The sequence below is a fragment of the Dromiciops gliroides genome, chromosome 2, assembly GCF_019393635.1.
Source record: "Dromiciops gliroides isolate mDroGli1 chromosome 2, mDroGli1.pri, whole genome shotgun sequence".
Lineage (NCBI taxonomy): Eukaryota > Metazoa > Chordata > Mammalia > Microbiotheria > Microbiotheriidae > Dromiciops > Dromiciops gliroides.
In genome coordinates, this window is record NC_057862.1 from 570,681,100 (window position 1) to 570,703,909 (window position 22,810).

The window sequence follows — 22,810 nt, forward strand, 5'->3', positions numbered from 1 at the left end:
CTCTCTGTCTGGTTCCTCATCTTCAAGAAGGAAAGTGTGGGTCCTCAAGAGGGAGGTTGTGAGGAATAAGATGATGTCTGGAAAGTACTTTGATCAATTTGGAGAAAGGAGCTAATTATCTTGATTCCCTCCCCCACCCTTTTTCTTGCCACGTCTATAAAAGAATGCTATCAAGGATGCACCCAGTGCTATTATTTTCACTGGGGGAAATCTCTCCTTGAAAATAATGCAAGCCTAAGTATGAAAGTGCTAATTCAAAGGAAATAATTAAGCATGTCCAGGGCTGCTGCTGAGAGACAATTTTATCAAACTTCCCCAAAACATTCTGGCCTATTTGGAAACCATCTTTCCCCAACTTTTCTAAATAATCCTAATTATGCAAATTGGTACTAAATATCAATTAGTCTTCTTGGGCTAGCCCCTAACCCTAGTTCTAATTCCTTCTAAGCCCCTAACCATTAAGTAGCTGCATTATTATCAGTATACATCATAAAATAAGAGAATGTTAGAGTTGGAAGACTATTGGAAATCAAGTCCCACTGTATTAGTTTAAGAATGAGGAAACTGACAATGTAAAATGTAAAGTCAATGGGCCTAGGTTTGACTTGCCACTTACTAGCTGTGTGACCTGGAGCAAACCCCTTGAACTGAACCTTGGTTTGCTTAACTGTAAAATGGAGATGATAATATCTGCACAATCTATCTCATAAAGTTGTTGTGAGTAAAGTGTTTTGTAATCCTCAAAAATGCTTGATAAATAGGATTTTTTAATTTATTGTTGTTACTTTTCAAAAGTGTGAAGGGGTAGCACAAATTTAGTGGCTGAGCTAGGACTAAAACCCTAAATGTTTCTAAGTGTTTGGGGATATATATGTACGTGTGCATGTGTGTGTGTGTACACACACACACACACACACACACACACACACATATATATATATCATATACATTTATCAAGTAACTGATAGACAGCCTAAAAACTCTTTTGGAATCCTCATAATCTCAAGGGAACTTTGGGAAGGCCTTCAGGTCATAAGGTAGATCCTCAGTAGTGTATTTATTGCGGGGGGGGGGGGGAGACATGGCCAAGTCATACAGAACTAAGAGGAGCTTTCTTTATTATCACATTATATTGTTGAGTTATATGTGTCGAGCCCCCAGGGACAGCATAACACCCAAAGCAATTTGATCATTTGAGGGAATAACCACATTGATGACATCAGAGATATAATGGAATATTGGAATACTCATCCAGGTTCTACAACAAAAGTATAACTTCCATGAGGACAGAGACTTTATCTTTTGTTTCCTCCCATGCCTTTTCCCATGCCTAGTCCAATAATGTATATGTAGTTAAAACTCAATACATCAAAATCATAGAACATTAAGACTTGGGACCTGCTTAATCCAACTCTCATCTTAAAATTGAGGAGCTCATGTCCATGACTGACTTGCCAAAGGTCACTCAGCCAAGCATAATTATGTAATGTTCACTTCTGGGCTGGATGACTGACAAATGCCTGTCATTTCTGGAAGTTAGAGCCTTGCATTCTAAAAATGGAGGAAGGGGGGTTTCTACTGAAAGATGAAGCTGGAACTAGTCTAAGCTCATGAAAGAATAATGCTTGAAAAGAGAAGAACTGGTCCCATGAGTTATTCAGTCTAGTTAGGCAGTTTAACTCAGTTTTTCAAGATTCTATTGCCTCTTAAAAAAACAATAGTATCTATGGTCTTTGTGGGACAGGCTATGGAAGTTGGTGTTAATATTACAACTAGTTAATATCCATTGTAGGAAAGAGCACTTAGCAAATAACATAAATCAGGATAACATTAATACTGTAATTGTGAAAGATTACTACTAATTGGCTTGTCAGATCCTAATGCCTTGATTAGAAGTGCCTACCCTCAAATGTTATTTCCCTTTCTTTCCCTTCATTAGCATATCTCTAATTTAGATTTTTATGATTGACTTACCTTTGGTCAACTAATATATTAGGATAATGGGTTTAGATTTAGAAAGGACCTTAGAACCTGGATGAGTACTCCAATATTCCATTTTATCTCTGATGATCGAAATCCCTTCATTTTTCATATGAGGAAACTGAGACTTAGAGAGCAGAAATGACTTGCCCAAAGTCATTCAGAAATTAAGTATCAGGACCAAGATGCAAACTCAGACTCCTCTTATTCCTCTTAATACAAATCTAGCATTCTTGCCGCTCAATTCAGTCTCTACAACTTGGGTCAGACCATCCTCTCTAATCTTGATTTTATGAATTGTTTTCTCCCACTCTATCTCTACTCCTCACTCAGATTAGGGCACATCTATACTTTTTGCTTTCATGTTGTGGTGGTGGTGGTTAGTGTGTGTGTGTGTGTGTGTGTGTGTGTGTGTGTGTGTGTGTGTGTGTGTGTGATTCCTAAGTTTGGAAGGGGAAATTTCTCCACAGGTGTAATGATATCCAAGGAATCAAGATGGCAACAAGATTAGTCAGCCTACCCCTTCTCTTTCTCTCCTCCAGAAGTAAAGTAAGTTTCAAGGTGTTGTTGTTGTTGTTGTTCTTTGAAGAAGCTCAGTGATATCACAAGGATGAATTTCACATGGATTGGATTTAAGGGACAGGATACAAAGGCACTTTGGAAACCACCGGATCTAAAATCACAGAGCTACCATTACTGGGACTGCTCTGGAGCTACTAAAGCAACGAATGACACTTCTCTTTGCCAAAAATCAAAAGAACTCTCTGCAGAGTTGATGAACTAGGATTCATGCTTCTGTTTTCCTGCTGGAGAAAGAGGGGGGAAGTGATGAAGCCATTTTCTAAATCTCATGAGTCAGTTTTGGAAACTTCTCCTTAGTGAACAACAGTTCACTAACCATATTGGATAAAATTAGGAGAGCTTTGCCCGATTACTTTAGATGAGCACAATATAGTGAAAAAAAGCATTGAGTTTGTGATTAGAAGTCCTGGGTTCAAGTGCTAGCTCTGTTGCTTGCTATTGATGTTATAGTGGGGATAGATTTAATTCATCAAATTGATTGTGAGGCATCCCAAAAGCATCACAAGACTCAGTGACTCAGTTTCCTAAGTTTTATTAGAATACAGTGAGGCCACAGGGAGAACATCATAGGAAAAGAAAAGGTATCTCAAATAGGAGGAAGAAAGATAGTTATATTTATAGTAAGAAAAAGTTGGGGGCAGCTAGGTGGCGCAGTGGATAAAGCGCCGGCCCTGGATTCAGGAGTACCTGAGTTCAAATCCAGCCTCAGACACTTAACACTTACTAGCTGTGTGACCCTGGGCAAGTCACTTAACCCTCATTGCCCTAAAAAAAAAAAAAAGTAGGTTATCTCCTCATTATCTTAATCTCCACCTTGGGGAGGTATATGGGAGGGCTTATCCTAATTTGGAATTCTTGGGGTTCTAAGACAACCCCAGAGATGTGTACCTTTTTTCCTTGGAGGTGAGTTTTTGGGGTTAACACATCATAAGGTGAACCTAAGGACACATTTGGCCTTCTCTGTGAATGTTCCTAAAGACATGCTTAAACTTGCCAGACCCAGAGGGTCTCTGCATTTATGATAACTCCTTACTTACAATATGGCTTCTAGGTGTCCTGTCATCTAGGAATATTAATGGATATTAATGATTAATAGTCCCTAGTTACTGTCTCTGTTGATGGTGACGGTTGACAGGGACTCGAACCCTCTTGATTACTGTACTGTTGAAAAGAACATGAACCTCAGTTTCTCTGTTAACCCTTTTAGGTACAATTGATAAGGACTCAAGTCTTAGGTTATCTGTTAACACTTTTTAGAGCTTGGGTCTTAGAGCTCAGATCTTAGGTTGTCTGTTAACCCTTTTTAGCCTCCTCCATCAATGTGACCTTGGAGAGTCAGTTACCTTCTCTAGCCTCAGTTTTCATCCATGTTGTATGTACTACATGACCTTTAAGGGCCCTCTAGCTCTATATAAGTGAAACTATGAACAATTTTTAAGGCACAGAGTCATCTAATTCCCTACCATTTAAATGATTATTCTTAGTCTGACCATGAAAATCCAGAAGGATGACCAGTAGCTAAAGAATTTAACAGAGAGGCCCAATACATCCATAGTAAACTTCCCAGCTGTATGTGTGGTGGTGGGAGGGACAAAAAGAAGCCATAGAATGATTCTTTACTATATGAAATTGGGTAAATCTTCCATATTGGGGCATACGGTTTATTTACAGTGAAAATTCCCACAAGGGGTGATCCTTCAGTAAATTTGATATTTTGACTCTGCTAATGGTCAGTCTCTGAAGAATAAATAGAGGCCAAACTACCCAGTTCAGAGGAGGCTCATAGTTTCCAGTTGTCGCAGCTCCTCTCTGGAGCTCAGTTTTAATGAGTCAATAAGGCCTTGCAGCATTTCCCCCCTTCTGTTGTCTATTGCTCCCTTGGCTAATTTCTCAGTGCCACCATTTGGGCTATTCCAAATAATGACTCTTTCCATCGTGATGTTGGCACAAAGATGGTGTCCTCTCCCTTCCCCATGGTCTGCTTAAATTTGGCTGACTATATAACGTAATTCATGCTATATAAATATCCATGAATGCATTCATAGGATAACAAATTTAGAGCTGGGAGACACGTCAGAGGTTATCTAGTTCAACCTCCTATTTTTTCAGATGGGGAAAATGGAACTCAGGGAGATTAAAAGTGACTTGCCTAACAAAATGTCAGAGATAGGATTTCAACATTGCCAGGTCCTCTTGATTCCAAAGTCAAGGCTCTTTCCACTCCATTATGCTATACTCTACATAGATATGGTTTTATAAGGATTAATTTAACATTCAACAAACTTTTGAATGTCTACTGTGTGCAAAGAACTGAGCACTATGTAAAAATATTTGCACTCCAGGTCTCTTTAATAGGTGTTATTTGATAACACATTGTGATTTAATTAGGCTGAATCAAATGCTTTTTTTGATTCCTTATACTCTTCTAGTCTACCTGCACGTTACCTTTCCCCTCTATTTGTAAAAGAAACAAATAAGTAAGTGAGCAAGAAAACTTTCTAGAATTAACTAATACTGTCTTATTTTTCCAGTTCTTTTGGAGAAGAGAAAGAAGCAGGTCTACTCCATGGAGACAGCCCTGAATCATTCAAGGATTACTGGCAGTCAGGATGGTGGCTGGCTTTAGTTTGGAAAATCCTTTTTGGTTTATGGATTTTTTTTTCCAGGCACCTGGATGCCATGGGCTAGGATTTAAGCTCTTTGCCTGTCAAGCTGAGAAGACAGCTTTGGGCTCTCCTAACCATAATACATGGCAGCCAGCCATGACTAACATTGAATTGTACTTGAATCTCTTGTTTCTGAAAATGCCAGTGTTTCCTTTGTCTGGCAAATGAGACCAAACGGGCATTTAGCATAACCTTTAATTTAAGTATTATTTCCTGATGGTTTACTTGGGAGCTATAGCAGAGGCCAACTTCTTTAAGATGAGAGGATGGCAAAATGAAATCTGATCACATCAGTGCTGACCAATTCAAGAGAAAAGCTCCAGAAATGTGTCAATATGATAAAACCATAGGGATAGCTTTATGCAGAAGTTGATAGGCAGAAGCTAATATGACATAATTTCAGAAACAATAGGAAGTCTCACCCAAATACATCTCTCCCACCCAGATACTATCCTGTCTGTAATTCTACTATTAGAGTTTCATTCATTTGGATTAGTCAAAGTCTAAACTGGCATATAGTAAGTGCCTAATAAGTACTTATTGATTGATTGAAACATCTTTCAATCTCACCTCTTCTCTCAGAGACATTACCAAATCCGTAAACAATGACAATTCTCTTTTCAGTTGAAAATATTATTGGGGGTAGGGAACATTTAGTCACCAACACCCTAGTATGAAGCAGTTTTTATGCATTGACTATAGACATCCAGGACAGGATAAGAGAAGAGGTTATCAGGAATAAGCATTCACGGACTAAAAACAAACTTTCCCTAAGTTTACGTTTCTAAGCTTCAAGGTATAGACAGTCTTGTTCTAGTGACTTAATTCATTGTTTGTCAAATAGTCAACTAAGTAACTACATAAGTAGAATGTAAGTAGTTTCATTCTTGACTCTCACCAGCGCCAAGCACAATGCACTGCCCATAGTAAGTGCTTAACAATTGCTTCTTGCACTTAAGTGGACTGATGCTGAGTGAAGTGAGCAGAACTAGGAGAACATTGTACACTGTAACAGCAACATTGTGAGATGATCAGTTGTGATAGACTGCTTTTCTCAGCAATACAATGATCTAAGATATGGGAAATGCTCTCCATGTCCAGAAAAAAACACTGTGGAATCTGAATGCAAATTGAGCCATACTATTTTTACTTTTTCTTTTGTTTTTGTTTTTTCCTTTCTTGAGGTTTTTCCGTTTTGTTCTGAATCTTCTTTCACAACATGACTAGTGTGGAAATGTTTAATGTGATTGTACATATATAACCTATATCAGATTACTTGCTGTCTTGTGGAAAGGGAAAGAGAAAAATTTGGAACTCAAAATCTTATAAAAACAAATGTTGAAGCACCAGCCCTGGATTCAGGAGGACCTGAGTTCAAATCCAGTTTAAGATACTTGACACTTACTAGCTCTGTGACCCTGGGCAAGTCACTTAACCCTCATTGCCCTGCAAAAAGAAAATGTTGAAAACTATCTTTACATGTAATTTGAAAATAAAATACTATTAAGGAAAAAAAAACCCAAATCCAAATGCATCTTGCTTTGAATTGATGATAGTGGTGATATTTTTATGACCTCACTGGAATGATGGCGTATGGCAAATCTAGGGAAAGTCATTCAGAACTTCTTGGTTGGGATACTAGATCTGAGTCTGTCAGAAATAAATGGAGACCAGGGTGGAGGTTTTCATCACTGTAGATATTAAGAGCATGTGCAAAACCTGTTTTATTCCCATATCTCCTAAATGGACGAGGGGAAGGTACTGTGGTTCACCTTCATTCTGTCTCCTAATCTTATAATCATTAACTATAAGAAGGAAGGCAGGAGATGGCCTCAGCTAGTGGTGGCAGTGGTTCAGATGAGGCAGAACCAGAACACTCTCACAGGTAGCCCCTCCTGATCAGATTGAGTAGAAGCTCAGCCAATGGAAACTCCACATTATGTGAGAAGCTTATGGAACAGATGGCCAGCATGAAGTAGACCACTGCCACCACAAGCTGGTCATCCTGAGCCAGGGCAAGTTCTATAATGTCCTGACCACAGAGCAGAAGGCCAAAACACTGATGGTTAAGTACAACCTCATGATCTTCCCCCTCCAAGGGGGAAGCTGGTTGTGCAGACTGCCCTGTGACCCTCTGGAGACATTTATGGTTTACCCCAAGGACGTGATTCTATTTCAGGGCATTTTCATATTCCTTAGTCAAGAGCTCTGTTCGACTCTGTTGACAGTGACGCAGATATGAGGCTCTCATAAAGTTCTCTGGGATAGGAATCTTGGGAAAGACTTGGAGCAGATCCTAACTTAGGACACCATCTTTGTCAAATTTGCTTTCAAGTGATTCTGCTGCCAATTAAGAAGTAAGCAGATGTGATCATCCCTTGAGGGGTTGACAAGATAGTTGCCATCAACTTGATTGTACAACATATTCAGGATATTTTAATGATGATATCTACAAATGGCAGCAGGGGGTTCCAAATGGGCAGACCTACAAGAGGATATTTCCTGAGCCCAGAGATCCTACTATTATGCTAACTCTTCTGTTAAAATTTCCCACCTGGAGTCTAGCAGTGGACTCCAGTGAGGAGTTGGAGGTGTTACTTAATTTCTAGGACAGATCTTCTTTCATGACATCTGTATAATGAATGGGTCTAGAGTTACCTCTCCTTTTTAAAATAAAAACTCCATGCCCTAAGCCCTTGAAAAATACTCTTTTAAAGCATCTATTACAAAATGATTCTTGGATGAAATTATTTAACTATTTAGGAAAAGAAAAATGTTATTTTTACTCAATCTTAAATATGGGAAATACTGGAAGAACTATCTTGATGTTTTTATCTTCCATGTATTCATGAGGCTTCTGAAATTGCTTTGGGTCAGCTGAAAAATGACCACCACCTGTATGAGTGAACCTACTATACTTGCTCCCTGAAGTAAAGCTAGTAATACATCTTAAAAATAAAGTGGGGAGGGGCAGCTAGGTGGCGCAATGGATAGAGCACCAGCCATGGATTCAGGAGGAACTGAGTTTAAATCCGGCCTCAGACACTTGACATTTACTAGCTGTGTGACCCTGGGCAAGTCACTTAACCCCCATTGCCCCACAAGGGAAAAAAAATAAAAAAAATAAATGGGGGGTCTGGGTCCTGGCTCTGGGGCTGATACAACCTTCTTTTTTTTTTTTTTGCTGGGAAATGGGGGTTAAGTGACTTGCCCAGGGTCACACAGCTAGTAAGTGTCAAGTGTCTGAGGCTGGATTTGAACTCAGGTCCTCCTGAATCCAGGGCTGGTGCTCTATCCACTGTACCACCTAGCTGCCCCTGATACAACCTTAACATGCAGAAATGTCTTCTTTCCTCCTGACTTATACATAGGGTGATAAACACTTTTAAAAAGAACCACAAAAAACTACTGTTAGACATAAAAAAGAGCATCTCTTATTTGGAATGTGTTTACAGAGGACCTAAAAGGGTCACATGTGCCTGGCAGGTTACTTGCAGAATTAAGATTTACCACTATAAAGTCAGTCAAATAGTTCTGGTGTTTGTGTGGTTTTGACTTGAACATAGCTATACAATGGCCAGGCAAACAGCTCCACCTGAGACTGTTGACTGTTCTTCCACTCCTGGACATGGACAAATTAAGGCTTATATGTCCTGGATTGAGGACACATGCTGCCTACTGCCAAACAGTTCACACTATTACTCATTGCCATGTCGTGTGCATGCTTTCTGTAGAGCTAAGTTACATGTTGGATTCTAGGGGTATAAAAGGAATGTTGTTGCAAATCAGCTTTCCAACTGCTGTACCATTTATCATATATGATCTAGCACTGAATTATATATATAAGACTATTTTGGTCTATATGAATCTATTTAAATCTATTTAATCTTTCCTTCTAACTAGTGTTCAGTTACTACTATATATCATATATGTATACAATATATATAAATATTTGTGCACATTCACACATTATCTATTTATCAGCTGTTTTATAATCAATCTCCTCATGTATAACCACTTGTGGTTTTCTTCTATCAAACACAAATCATTATAGTTATTAAGAGATACATAAGGGGCAGCTAGATGGCGCAGTGGATAGGGAACTGGCCCTGGATTCAGGAGTACCTGAGTTCAAATCCAGCCTCAGACACTTAACACTTACTAGCTGTGTGACCCTGGGCAAGTCACTTAACCCCAATTGCCAAAAAAAAAAAAAGAGATACATAAGAGAGGGAACTTTGTTTCATATCCTTTGGTTTCCTAAACTGTGATTGCCTAAAATCTTTGTCATGCTAAATGTACTGCTTTGGTCCTAATAAACAAATACCATTATTTTTTTTAAAAAAGAAGGCATGCAGGGAACTCCATTCTCTACCTTCCAGATTACAGAGCTTGGAAGATTCTCTTGGAGACATGAGGTGGGGAAAAGGTGGGCAAAATTCGATGCTTCTGATTATGAGGCTGAGGACCCCAATAGAAACTGTACATTAGGTCTAACTAATATTTAATTTCACTCTGGACACTCTGGCCAAATTGTAATGCAGCATATTTTAAGTTTTTAAAAGTCAAAGATAGGGGTGGCTAGGTGGCGCAGTGGATAGAGCACCGGCCCTGGAGTCAGGAGTACCTGGGTTCAAATCCAGCCTCAGACACTTAACACTTACTAGCTGTGTGACCCTGGGCAAGTCACTTAACCCCAATTGCCTCACTAAAAAAAAAAAAAAAAGTCAAAGATGATAATTATGTGAATTCCTCCATTCAGTGCCATGCACAATTAGATGAGGACAATGAATCTTTGCATACTCATCTAATTGCTTCTCTTAGCTTGTGGACATGTATCCTTTTGCCACTGAAGAAAGCATAGTGGGCAAGTGAGACTCAGATTTGGACTTATCAAAGATTATGGTCACCAACATTGATGATGGAGGGAGATTTTTTTTTTAATTTCCCATCATTCTCTAATTTCTCTTGGACCAGAATGCCACATCCCATTCTATGACTAACTACTTGGCAGGTAAATGATATGTTTAGTAATAGCCATGTAGAATGTCGTTTTTCTACTGAAATTTACTCTAAGGTCATTCTTAGTGGGATATGTGAAAATAACTGCTGCTATCCATGTATCTACTAAGTCCAGTCTAAGACAGATGGTCACATCATCCACACTAGGATTATAACAATTACAGAACTGGCTGAGATCTCCCATTTCACACTGGCACATTCTCTCTGTGGAAAATTTTCTCACTGCCAGTGCCAGTGCCAGTGCCAATGGGCCACTTGGTACTGTGAACACTAGAAGGTGAAGGAATATGATGCGTGCCAGAGGGAATAGGCTTTAAATGTAGGATGTGCACAGAAAGAAAAAAATTATTATGAAAGGCAAACAAGAATTTAGCAAAGACTCCCCCATAGCCTGAACCACTGCAGCATATTTCATAGTGTTACAGCTCTTTTGAAAAATTGTTATGATTCTTGTTCCTAACTGGCCACACTAATGTTGGGAGTAGTCTTTGTTCAGATGCTCAGCATCCTCTGAACTTGAATATATAACATCATCACAGGCCATTCCTGAGTACCACTCTTTGTGCTCAGACTCTGGAGTAGCATCTCAATCTGACAAGATGCCTTGAGGAAAAATATACATGGCTGTATATTTTGGCCTATCTGTGTTGGTTCTCACCCTTCAAGATCTCCAGCTAAGCACTAAAATAAAGGAAAATGTGCAGGTACTTGGGGGACCTGAATCCTTTGTAGTTGAATTGCCTGAAGGTAATCTGATTCCTATCTACTTTCTAGGGGCAGATAGGTTGGTCAGTGGACCTGAAATCAGGAAGACCTGAGTTCAAATCCAGCCTTAGACACTTAAGGGTTGTGTAACACTGAGTGAGTCATTTAGCCTTGGTTTGTCTCAATTTCCTCATCTGTAAAATGGGGATAATAATAGCAACTACCTTCTTGGATTGTTGTGAAGATTAAATGAGATATTTGAAAAGGGCTTAGCATAGTGCCTGACCCATAGTAAGTGCTATATAAATGTTAACTATCATTCTTCTCCTTCTCTACCATACCTTGTACATAATCACTCTAACTTAATAGAAGAACGAGAATCTATTTTATAAAAGGGAACACTATACTCATCAGTTGAAGTCATACCCAGTCATAGTCTGCACTCTTTGGGACCACTGGTTGCAGATGCTGCTTTACCCCATGTAGCCCAGCTACACTGCCTATGCTATTGTTCTGACTCAGGAGAGATATTTTTTAAAACTAAGGCTGCAAATATGTGATGGAACATACTGCTAATATATCCAGAGGATGTAAAGAGTATGCACAGTGTTCTATGGTGTTCAACTAGCATTAGCACAAGACCCAGGTATAAGTGCATTTTCTGTGCCTGGATCCATTGTCTAGTCACTGAATTACCTAAAGAGTCCAAAAATTTCTGCTGCTCAATTTTCCTCATTTATCCGATGGGATTGGTCAAAGCTACATTGCCTTTGTAATACGGTAAAGATGCTTTGAAATGTATACTGTCATCGACCAGGGACTGCACTTCTATTCTGGAGGAGAAAGGTTTTGAGCAGTGTTTTCTACTGTGTTAAATAATCCTGTGGTTGCCAGAGATAACTCATATCTTCCCTAATTTATCAAACATAGCCCCCCCCCAGTACTAGTTAGCTTATTTGTAGTACCTGACCCTTCACCTCCAAAGATTTAGAGGTAAGAAATCATTAATGCAAAGCTTTATCATGATTTTTAATTTTTCTTATAGTTACATTTGATTTTGACATGAAAATTATATGTATTTTAGCTGATAGCATTATAATCATCATCTTTTGGGGGGGCAATGGGGGTTAAGTGACTTGCCCAGGGTCACACAGCTAGTAAGTGTCAAATGTCTGAGGTCGATTTGAACTCAGGTCCTCCTGAATCCAGGCCGGGTGCTTTAACCACTGTGCCACCTAGCTTCCCCTATAATCATCATCTTTGAGTGAGACCTAGATAACCAAAGATACCTCCTTCTTGGCCAGCATCATCTTGGCCTAATAAATGGAAATATTTTAATTTACTAGACTAAGAGTTTAGGGAATGATTATTCATTGCAAAAGGAACCTTTGCTATGGAAATGAATTCAATGTAGGGTTCCTTTAAATATTAAGCTCCCAAAATACCTTATGTGTTTTAAAGACCATTAGCTACTTGACTAGAAGATTAGGGACAGAGGAAGTCAAAGCAAAAGTCTTAGGAACCACTGCCAATTTAAGATCAATCAGAAATGAAGATGAAAAGTGTCACTGAAAAGCTGTATAAATCAGAGGAAGAAAAAAGAATTTGATTCTTAAAATTTGGTAAGCGTGCAAATTTCAGAAACAGTATTGTGTAAATGGAGGTACACCTGTGAAATGGTTTCCCCGTGGCTTAAGATCTTTAACTAGTATTGGTAGAAACATCTGAGTCTCTGAGAGGATTATGGGCTTCATTTTAATGTGCTTCTGTGACATTTCTTGTCACAAAAATATATTGGATTTTCAAGCCTGAACCAAAGTTACAGAGAAGTGACCCTGAGAGTATTCATAGAACTATTTCAGGGGAATGTTACACTGAGGTCATGATTAATACGTCAGGAAGAAGGATACAATGGATATCTTTGTGGATCTATGCCATGTTCACAGCAATATAAGAGCTAATCTTCATGTAAGTGCTACTTTACTATGATAGACTCCATCACAGACCATTGGCTGATTTTTATTGGCAGATGGTCATTTATTTTCCTGAGTTCTTTGTATGTGAAGTTGTTGTTGTCGTTACTGTTGTTACTCTGTCATTTCAGTTGTGTCAGACTCTTCATGAGTCCACTTGCGGTTTTCTTGGCAAAGACGCTCATTGGTTTGCCATTTCCTTCTCTGGCTCATTTTACAGATGAGAAAACTGAGGCAAACAGGGTGAATTGACTTGCCCAGGGTTATACAGCTAGTAAGTGTCTGAGGCCAGATTTGACCTCAGGAAGATGAGTCTTCCTGATTCTGAGTCCAGTGTTCTATCCACTTTGCCACCTACCTTCCCCTATGTATATGAATTAATGGAATCCAAATTGTTGACATTTGAGTGCTTTTTAATATTCAGATCATGATGAGGACTAGTTCTATAATCATCACCTTTGTCAATAGAACATTCAAAGAAAGTAAGAGGGATGGACTTGTATTAGTATGTGGGGTGGGCTGGGGAGAGGTAAGGAAAGCTTTTTAGTGACCTTATCTCTACATCTATTAATATATGCCTGCCTAGGGGCAGCTAGGTGGCACAGTGGATAGAGCACCGGCCCTGGAGTTAGGAGTTCAAATCCGACCTCAGACACTTAACACTTACTAGCTGTGTGACCCTGGGCAAGTCACTTAACCCCAACTGCCTCACTAAAAAAAAAAACCTATGCCTGCCTACAGAAACGTCATGATCTATTCTATTCCATCCTCACTTTACCTCTCCTGTCTCCCTATCCTTGCAATGACACAAGGGAAGAGGTAGCCATGGCCACTGTTTCATAATGATGGCTTGTACATTTTTCTCTTTAAACAGAGATACTCTTGCTGGCTCATGCCCCTGAGGACAGGGGTCATGAGAGTTGTTATTGCTGCCTTTAGCAGTGGGGATGTTTGATTTGACCCATTCATTCACCCTTTCCTACCCAGCCCCCTTTGCACCCTAGGGCTCATTTGTACACCCGCAGATCTACTTGCAAGATGGCTGTCTAAAGCTAAGCAAACAGTGTCTGTGGCCAGATAAGGGGTCTTTTGAGAGATCAAATCTCTTATCCTGACATGTTGCTTCATCCTTTGTAAGAGTCTGCAGGAAGCAATCTGCCATTTCGGGGGTTATTGCAGGGACTGACTGGAATGATTGGTTTACCTGATTAGGGAGCTTTGTCTCTCTGCATGCTGATGTCTCAAGTGGCTTCCCCTGCTATGAGGGAATGCCATGAAAAAATTCACAGCTCTTCCTAAGCACACGGGGGAAGGAAGCCACCTGCAATGTTCGTTTGTGCCCTTAGCAAACAATGAGGTTGATGCACCTAAATGGTGCTGCCCGGGCTTTGTTTCGATTCCAGAAACAACCTATTTCAGGGTAGAAATAGTACTCGGGCACTGGGGAATCCTACTGGTGGCTGTGCAGGGTGATGGGGAAAATGACTCATCAAGGGAGATGGAAACAGGTGAAAGGACAAAAAAATAGGGAAACATTTTCCTTGAGGTCACTGTTGTCATGGCCAAGCCTGCTGACTGCAATCCTATTAAGGGATATGCCTATGATTCTGGGAGTACCTGGTGCAGGACATTTGCATAAGAAACTAGAATCATAGGAACATACATTTAGAACTTGAAGGAACCTTGAAAACATCTAAATCGAATCCATTTTTTTTTTTTTTTTGCGGGGCAATGAGGGTTAAGTGACTTGCTCAGGGTCACATGGCTGGTAAGTGTCAAATTTCTGAGGCTTGATTTGAACTCAGGTCCTCTTGAATCCAGGGCCACTGTGCTACCTAACTGCCCCCTTCTATTTATTTTATAGATGAGGAAATAGAAACTGAGGGAGTTATAAGGCTTGGAGTTTAAGAGATAAGAGACCCTTCCCAGGGTCTGAGGCAGGATCTGAACCCAAGTCTTCCTGACCTAAAATCCAGTATTCTATCCACTATGCCACTAAGCTTTCCATATCAGGGTAGAAACCTGCATGCGTGTGTGTGTGTGTGTGTGTGTGTGTGTGTGTGTGTGTGTGTGTGTGTGTGTGTGTATGTGTGCACAAACTCAGTGAGAGCTGATCTGAGATGGCTGGTTTGGAAAGGAGCCTTCTCAGAACCTGAGTCCCTAGTTCATCTTTCTCATCGATTCAGAAAATGGGACCAAACCTTGTCCAGGATGGATCCAATATATCCTCTTTTCTTCATCACCTAGAAGTGTTTCCTAAATACGTTATGCTGTACAGGACAAGACATAATCACTGAGCTTTTGAGCTATTATTGAAGGCAGTCTTCATTCTTTTCATCTGTAAGATTCTTACCCTTTCTTCTCCAGTAGATATGGAAGGAAAGGACCCTTCACTGACTCCTCCTCCCCCTCTCCTAGAGCTGGGTAGAGGTGGCTTTTCTGCAAACAGATGGTGACCCATCTGTGGATTCGGTAGGGAATGTGCTGGCATATCTCTGCCAAAGGGTACCTGCCAGCCACCAGTCTTAAAGGCCCAGGCCCAGCCATCCTATAAATTGTAAAAGCAGATCATGAGCCTCTTACCCTGGTTGTTTTTCCAGTTTCCCAGCAACTAGAGTATGCACACCAACAAAGCAAATAATACTACTGACAACCTCTTACGTTTGTACGTAAGCTTTATAGTTTATAATGTGCATTCACAAAGATCTCGTTTGACTCAAAATAACTTGTTAGCGTTCCCATTTCATAGAGAGGGAAATTGAGATTAATGAAGGACAAATGGTTGTTACAAGGTCACTCAGTAAGAGGCAGAGCCCGGACTCAAAACCAGGTCTTCTGATTCCAAACCTCCTATCCTTTCTATCATGTCGTGCATTGTATTTACTGAGCATACATATTGTTTGCCCTTTTAAAATAATGATCACCTTCATGTGCTCTGTGTAGATCTTATATATGTACCAAGATGTTTCTATGTGATCTACTCTATTACAATATATGTTCTGGAAAGCAGGGATTATATTTCAGATCTGGTTTTTTTTTTTTTGTTTGTTTGTTTGTTTTTGCAGGGCAATGGGGGTTAAGTGACTTGCCCAGGGTCACACAGCTAGTAAGTGTCAAGTGTCTGAGGCTGGATTTGAACTCAGGTACTCCTGAATCTTGGGCCAGTGCTTTATCCACTGTGCCACCTAGCCGCCCCCTAGGATTATATTTCTTTCTTATAGTTCTTGGCACCTAGTAAAGCATTTAATTGATGCTGACTTTCTGGCCTTGGATACCATGTTCCAGATGACATCTTAGCCTGGAAAGTGCCTTGGAGTCTCCTTACACTGTAATATCCATGGCCTCTTGACCCTGGAAGATTTCCCACACACCCTTCCCCTTCCCTTTTAAGCTCCCTTTTGGGTGTTGTCTTTCCCCATTAAGTTCTTTGAAAGTACAGTCTTTTTTCCTTGTATTTGTATCTCCAGTGCCTTGCCCAATGTTTGTTGCTGTTCAGTCGTTTTTCTGTTGTGTTTGACTCTTTGTGACACCATTTGGTATTTTCTTTGCAAAGATACTGCAGTGGTTTGCTATTTCCTTTTCCAGCTCATTCTGTAGATGAGGAACCTGAAGCAAGCAAGGTTAAGTGACTTGTCCTTGTTCACACAGATAGTAAGTGTCTGAGGCCTGATTTGAACTCAAGAGTCTTTCTGACTCCAGGTCTGGCCCATCTAGCATATTATAAGTGCTATTTAAATGCATGCTACCTTGCCTCATCTTGAAGATTGACTGCCTGATTTAGCATATTAAGATTTTGGTACTGCTTTTCCTGTATTCACCTCATGAGCTCTGTATTGCAAGTATTATTCATTTTCATTTTACAGATGAGGAAATTGAAATTCAGGAAGGGAGGCTAAGTAACTTGAGCAGGCATCTGACTAGGGAGCATGCATGTCGGGATATGAACCCACATCTTCAGACTTTGAATGAAATATTCTTTCTTCTATATCATATTGCCTTTCAAAACATAGATGCATTTACTTGAATAAATAAAATAAAACGCTGAGGTAATTTCTAAACAATGATCCCTAAGTAACAATTGCATTTTAAAGACTCAACAAACTATAAAGTCCATTAACCATTCTTTGTTTTGCTGAGTCTCTTCATGGCCCCTCTACTTGAGTCAATCAGGAAGATGAATTGTGTATCTAAAGATGCAAGGGCTACAACTGGGTGTAACTATAGACTAAGCCTTGCTCTCTGGCATGTAAATCTTCATTTTCCCCAGCAATTTAGGAACCAGAAAGAAATGGCATAAAATAGTTACCTCTGCAGGATATCATAAGATCAAAGGTAAGACAGTCTTTGACAGTCTAATGGAGTTTAGCAATCCTTTCTCAGAATTATGGCTATAAGTGTATAATATAAAATACATAGAATTACAAAGGAAATCAATTATATTGAAATATAGTTACCAAAATGTTTTAAAACATTCCTGGACCCTAGATCAAGAACCCTTAATAGAGAGATCTTAAAGGTCATCTACCCCATTTCTTTTATTTTGTAGATAAGAAAACTGAGACTTAACTGAAGTTAAGTGAGTTGCCCAAGTTGACACAGGTAGCCAATAACAAACTGAAGATTGAAACAGGCAGCTAGGTGATGCAGTAGATAGAGTGCTAGGCCTAGAGTCAGAAAAACTCATCTTTGCAAGTTCAAAACTGGCTTCAGACACTAACCTAACTTAAAAGGGTTATTTCTTAAGAATGACTGTGATCCCAAATAGCAATAATTCTTTAATGACATGGTAAACTCCTTAAGTGTGGGGTCACATCTCACATATCTTGATATTCCTCTTGGCATTTAGCAAAGCTACACAGGAGCCTTCTGTGATTACTGAGACTTCTCCTTGTCAATCCCTGATCCCCTTTTTTGTCATCATAGGGCAAAAAAATATTGATTCATTTCTTAGTTTATCTTGAGTCAATTCAAACCGACCCAATCCAATATGCATTGAATCAATGCCCACTCTGAAGATTGCACTAGGCTCTGGGGATACAGAGAGAAAAAAAGAAATGGTCCCTATTCGCAGAAAGCTCACATCCTTTTGAGCTGGAGGAGTTGGGGAGATATAATATGGACCATAGAAACTGATAAACATATACAGGATAATTTGAGAGGGCGGAGGATAACATTAATAATCAAGGGGACAAGGAAAGGTTTCCTGGAGAAACTGGACATGAACTGAGCCTTAAATGAACTTTTGAATACTTAAGAGAAGAGAATAGTGACAGGGATAATGGGGGAAAAGCAGAAATTTAGGGTTGCTAAGTTAGGGAAGGCTTGTATTATGTGCAGTTTAAATTCACTGAGCAGGTACCATTTCAGAGGAAACATGTTAATTGAACATTAGTGGTATTTTTTTCTCTTCTTTTCCTTCTTTTAACACCATGGGTAATGCCCTTAATAAATCCAGCAAGAGAACATTTGCTGCTGAAGAGCTGTGTGGATGCTGTTAAGGATGGAATTAATTTGCATCCAAAATGACCTTTGGGGGTAAATTTTTTAAAGTATGTTCTTGGGCAAGATAAGAAAATGTTAGCTTAGCAACAAGAGCAATTGAAATATGGATGCTCTCATTGGCTTAAAAAGAGGCAGATGCCTTTACTTTCCATGCAGGTAGCTGACAATGAGATCTTGGTTTTGCCAGGCCCTTAATGACAAGGAGTTTGTGACCTTGGTCTAAAAATGGATTTGAAAATGAAGGCTTCTCTGAAACCAGTTTATTAACCAAAGTAATGAAGTTTTCTCTGGAATTACAGAATCTTAGGGATGGAAGAGCACAACAATTTGATGCAGATGGTTTTCCCCGTCCTCTAGGTAGGACTGTACCTAAATCATCCCAGATGGTCAATTACCTTATTTGAGGAAGAGATATAATTAACCCAGAGATAGCTCTCATTTGCTGTGTGCATGCAGAAAGCTGCAAAAGAAAGCTTCATGGCTTATAAAGCCATTTCTTCTAGTTACAAGATAATGGAAGGTTGGGGATTATGCAAAGACATTTGTGAATCTCTTCTCCAACCCCACCCCTTGAAAAACTAGGGGGAAATTTAGGAGGCTTTAAAGTAGCACAGTAATTGTAGGGGCCTTATTCTCTTTTGTATTTTTAAAAGCATCAAATAGGAGAAGGATGAGAGAAAGGAGTGTTGGGGTTGAACATGGGAAATTTCAATGATTTCCATCATCTCTGCTCCTTTCCCCAGCTCCGCTCATTATCTCATGTTAAGGATTAAGTTATCCCTAGAGTAGGGTAAATTGAGGTCCTAGGTTCTATGCTTTGGGGAACTCTGTAGTATTGGTAAGATGGACAATGCCTAGTCCACAGCCTCAAGGGATCTGGTCTCTGATAATTGGTCCTAAAAATTTCCTGAGTCTTATATGTAAATTATCCTACAACTTTCTCATCATGGTTTATAAGTGTTTATTGAATGAATGAATAAGTGAATGGTAGGATGAATGAATCATCATAAAGAAAAAGTGAAACTATCCATTTCTGCCTAACGTGAATCCCCCAAGATGCTTTCTTTTATTTTTAATGATTCTCTTAATATTTGTTTTAATTCCATTTTACTTCTTTTTTTTTTTGCGGGGCAATGGGGGTTAAGTGACTTGCCCAGGGTCACACAGCTAGTAAGTGTCAAGTGTCTGAGGCTGGATTTGAACTTAGGTCCTCCTGAATCCAAGGCCAGTACTTTATGCACTGCACCACCTAGCTGCCCCCTCCCATTTTACTTCTATAGAAGTTTTTTCTTTTTCTTTTCCCTTTTTTGTTGTCATGCTTGTGAGATGACATCAAAGGGGTGATGGAGTAAACATTAAAGCTCCAAGAGCTGGTTGTTAAATTTTCATTTACACTTCAGAAATCAGCAAATACTATTAATAAGGGTTTGATTTATTGTTTTGTGGATTGTCTAGGCTTAAGAAAGTGATGAAGAAAATGTTACTAATGCATATTAAATTTAAAAGTGCCTCATGGGTAATTTTTTCTTCCAGAGAACCACTGGTTAAACATTTACTAGCACAACCCTGGAGGTGATACGATTGTGATTTACCTCCAGGTCTCGCACCTACCTTGGGATGATGCTGAAGAAGGATCCTTAGCTATCTGAAGATTTACTTGGTGAACCTGTGAGTAGGATGTAACTCATATAGTCAAATAAATTGCTGACTGGGCTAAGGTAAAAAACAGACACACCTCTACTTCATGTCCCATCCTTTTTCATCTCTTCAGTTTTCCATAATCTAATAAATTCACTTATCTAATTAGAGTAGGGAGGAGCAGTTGTCAGGTAGGGCTATTGCATGGAAGATATATCAGAATTAGAGGTAATGGGTAAAAATGATAGAAAGGAATATATAGGTTTCATGTTAGGAATACCTCCCTAAAAACTAGTTATCCAATAGTGGAATACGTTGCCTTGGAAGCTAGTTGGTTTCCCCTTACAGATACCAGATGACCACTTGACAGGGACTGGGTGGAGGGGGTTCTTAGTCAGTTATAAAATAGACTAGATGGCCTTTCAACTTAGATTAGGAGATGCAGCTCTGTGAACCACAGGCCCAGACCAAAGTACGATTATCTCAGACAGGTCTTATTTTGTGCCCCTCTCTAGGACCCTTTCCCATTTTCTCGACCTGTCTTTGTCTGAGAGTTTGATAGCTTATCTATTCCAGAGTTTGCCTTAAGTGGGGTTTATGACATCATTCCCAGAGGGACCTAGTTCTATTGTTTTTTTTGTTTTTGTTTTTTTTTTTAGTGAGGCAATTGGGGTTAAGTGACTTGCCCAGGGTCACACAGCTAGTAAGTGTTAAGTGTCTGAGGCTGGATTTGAACTCAGGTCCTCCTGAATCCAGGGCCAGTGCTCTATTCATTGAGCCACCTAGCTGCCCAACATCTATTGGTTTTTTTACTACAATTCTCAAAATGGTAATTATAATGTGTTTTAATTAATTAATAAAAAGCTGACTTTATATAGTGCTTCCTAATCACAAAACATTTTGTGCATTATTTTATTTGATCCTCACAACAATCTCTTGGGGGAGGTAGATCAGGGATCATCCCCATTATATATATATATGAGAAAATTGAGGTTCAGAGAGATATAGAGAATTTGCACCCTGCTTTTTCAATACTGCTACATCAGCCTGATAAAAGCAAAATAGGCAAGCATATGATTATTTAAATTCTCTAAATAGTCATTGAATTTAGGAGTAGGGAATGGTGAAAACAAATTACCTTTTCTTCAGAGACCCAAATAAGTAAGTAAGAATATGTTAGTTACCCAAGTAAGACTATATCAATTTTCTTTATTCTCCTAATAATTTTGCAGGAAAATTCATAAAATGAAATTAATTGTAAAATGAAAATGCAAAAAAAAACAGAAACAGGAGATTTTAACACTCACTTTCAGAATATGATAAATATATCAAAAGGGTGAATAAGAAAGAAATCAAGTTTCTAAATACAGTATTAAATCTGATTATTATAAAGAAAGTTAATTTTTTTAAAAGCTAAGAATATGTAATCTTCTTTTCTGAAATATTTAGAACATACACAAAAACTTGACTATTGTTTTAATTTTATGGTTTTTTTTTTCTGCCAAGCTGATGGTTAGAGTGCTCATTTGGAAATGATTACTAATAGAAGTAACCAGTCATTTCTTTTTCATTAAGATAGTCAATTCTATGTGTGTGTTGTTTTCAGTGCTTACCATCTCTATTACCTTCTGACTACTATGTTGAAGACAATATTCATGCTATGTAGCCATGAAGTATCTGAGATTTCTATAAGCCTTTGTTCTTTTGACAAATAGGACCCTCCTCCCCAAGCTCCCAAAATGCTTTGAAAATAGTACCTTGGTATGCCTCCTCAGAAGGGGGAGGGGAATAACAATTGAGTTGATAGAAAAGAAATTCAAGTCATTTAATTTTGTTAAATTTGTTCCCATTGGTCCTGCATTGAGGAAAGCATGCTGGTAAGAGAAAATATGTAGGCTGGTAAACTGAGATGCTTATTTACAAGCTTGTGGTAAACCATATTTTCCACAGTTACTTAACTCCTAAAATCGGTATCATAATCTAGTGCATCCTTAGTGATTGTATGACTAAATGGTATCCTACAAACTGAGGCTCCCTTTAGATGATACCTAGTTGAGGAGGGAAGTGCTTTGCTTTCTGTAAACAGGTATTTTGTCAAGACCTGCTAATTGCATTTTTCTTGAAAGATAATCTAGAGTAAATGTGAAGTAAGCATTCCTGGCTTCATGGTATGTTTGAGGATTAAATTCCTAGAGAAAAGAGAGAAAGGCCCTTTTTGGTTGGTCACACTTTGGGTGACACTGATAGATGATACAAATATTATTTAAAATTGCTAACCTTTTCATGGGTCCCATAGTTCTGATTAATTTCAGCTAAAGTCAGAATTCTATTGTCTATTCTGGTGGCATAAATGTGAGAAATATGCTGCTTCATTAAATTAAGCACCTTTTGTGGCAAATCCTAAGAAAAGAGATTGGAAAATGTCTAGCTGTTCTTCTAACTCAATCAGATTGTAAGCTCCTTTGGGGTGGTGAGGATCATGCCTTATACTTTTTTTTTGCAGGATAGTGAGGGTTAAGTGACTTGCCCAGGGTTACACAACTAGTAGGTATCAAGTGTCTGAGATCAGATTTAAACTCAGGTCCTCCTGAATCCAGGGAAGGTGCTTTATCAACTGTGCCACCTACCTGCCCCCATATACTTTTTCTTAAATCAAGAGAGACCACCATGGGATCCTATTTATAGTAGATGCATAGTCAATGAAGTATGTATGGTAGTGATGGTCATGACATCTATATTATA

General features: G+C 39.0%; 1 protein-coding gene and 1 pseudogene across 2 annotated transcripts in view; one reads left to right on the top strand and one right to left on the bottom strand.

Moving 5' to 3' along the window:
• Window positions 1–22,810, bottom strand: part of SNAP25 (synaptosome associated protein 25) — a 99,024-nt gene that overhangs the window by 35,722 nt on the left and 40,492 nt on the right. The window lies entirely within an intron of this gene.
• On the top strand, window positions 7,055–7,809 carry LOC122739312 (annotated as a pseudogene).